This window comes from Bactrocera oleae, chromosome 4, assembly GCF_042242935.1.
Source record: "Bactrocera oleae isolate idBacOlea1 chromosome 4, idBacOlea1, whole genome shotgun sequence".
In the NCBI taxonomy this organism is placed as follows: Eukaryota; Metazoa; Arthropoda; class Insecta; order Diptera; family Tephritidae; genus Bactrocera; species Bactrocera oleae.
The window spans coordinates 40,801,510-40,803,241 of record NC_091538.1 but is presented as its reverse complement, the minus strand read 5'-3'; positions in this window follow the sequence as shown (position 1 = coordinate 40,803,241).

Sequence of the window (1,732 nt, the reverse complement as noted above, 5' to 3'; positions counted from 1 at the left end):
TACACCACGCATATGTTAGCTGTCAGACTAACAGCTGTCTTGGTGGTGTTACCTTATCACCTGAAACATATTTATACCTATAATTTAGTCTGTTACATATGAAATATGTATATTTAAAGAAAATGTCTCTTAAAACCAAAAATAAACAAATTCTTTATTTATATCGTAGAGTGAGTTTATTTTTTAAAGTTATTAAATTTGATAGTCGTTTACTTTTACTAAATAATATCTCTTATTAAGTTTCGTTTTTGTATTAAATTCATTAAATTCGTTGTGGATGTCTGGTATTTGTTATTTTCAAATTACTCATAGAATCATATGGTTTTTGTCCGATACATATCTACTTTGAGTTTGTATTTCTAGGACAGACATATCACGACGATTTAGAACATGGACATGGTTGTCTGAAGAATTGTCCACTTTGATAATAATTCAGTTTTAATGAATTACTATCATACTAATGTAGAATTTTAGAGAAGCTATGTGATTCCGAAGTCTTCATGTGTATTATAAAATTATTACTATGTTTTTTGAACTGACCACTGTAGCTCGAAAACCGTGCGGTAAATTACAATTAAATTTATAAATTTTTAAACAAAACCGTCATTTTGTTAATTTAAAAAAACCTTCGATCAGGTACAAGATTATATTTTAAAGAGCAAATATTTTTCTTCCGATTAATTGTAAATAAAGCTCTAATGTTTAGTGATGGTCACCGCAAGGAGCTTCGGTTAGAACTATATCAACATAAACAGCATTTACTTTTAAAATGATTAATTTTTGTTTCCAAATTTCAGTCAAGTCGAATCGTAACCTTACTATTTAAATTGTAATTTTGTCAGGTCTCTGACTACACTTAACCCCATAACACATTAGTACACTTTCCGTAGAAAAAAAAAGTTTGGAAAAATAACTTTAGTTGGCATACAGTAAGTCCAATTATTTTTTGAATTATTGCCGGAAATAGTCAGTTGTATATATTGTATTGTATGATTAGTTTGAAATAAAGAGATTATGATATCAAATAAAACGATTTTTAATTATAGTCACCATTATGCTGATATATTTTCTTTTTTGCTCAAACATGTTTTTTAAACCGATACTTAGAATTCCCCGTCATTTCATGAACATGATTTGGATAAGCTTAATAGATGAGTTCAATGGAATATTGGATTAAACAAATTTTAGGTATTTTAGGTCACCTCCGATTGGCACTAACAAACAGTAATGAACTGAAGCCCCCTATTTTTAATCTGTCCGCTCCAATAACATTTTCTACACATCAATTAATTTCAATTCATTCGCACTTGAACTCGGATTTTCAATTAGTTTTCGAATGGGTGCATTAATGAGAAATAGATGGATGGGGGTTGCTTTTCTGCTTACGCGGTGACTTTTTTAATAATCCGTTATTATCAAAATTTATTGCATTCCTTAAGCTGGCTATTAAAAACACCGTTAACGTTGCAAACTCATCGTCTACAGCTAATTTAATTTAATATGCAAGTAAGGTCGCTTGCATATATAGCGAGACCTTCACAATGCGCTTGCGCCAAACCGAATCCATTGTTTAGAGGAGAAAAATTGTAAATAAATGACAGGAGCGGATTTCAGGGACGATTTCTATAGAAGGTTGCTTTGTATATTAATATATAACAGTGTGGTTTTACTAATTAATAAAATCAATATAAAAAAATTTTATTTTTATATTTTTTTGTTTGATTTTCTAAGT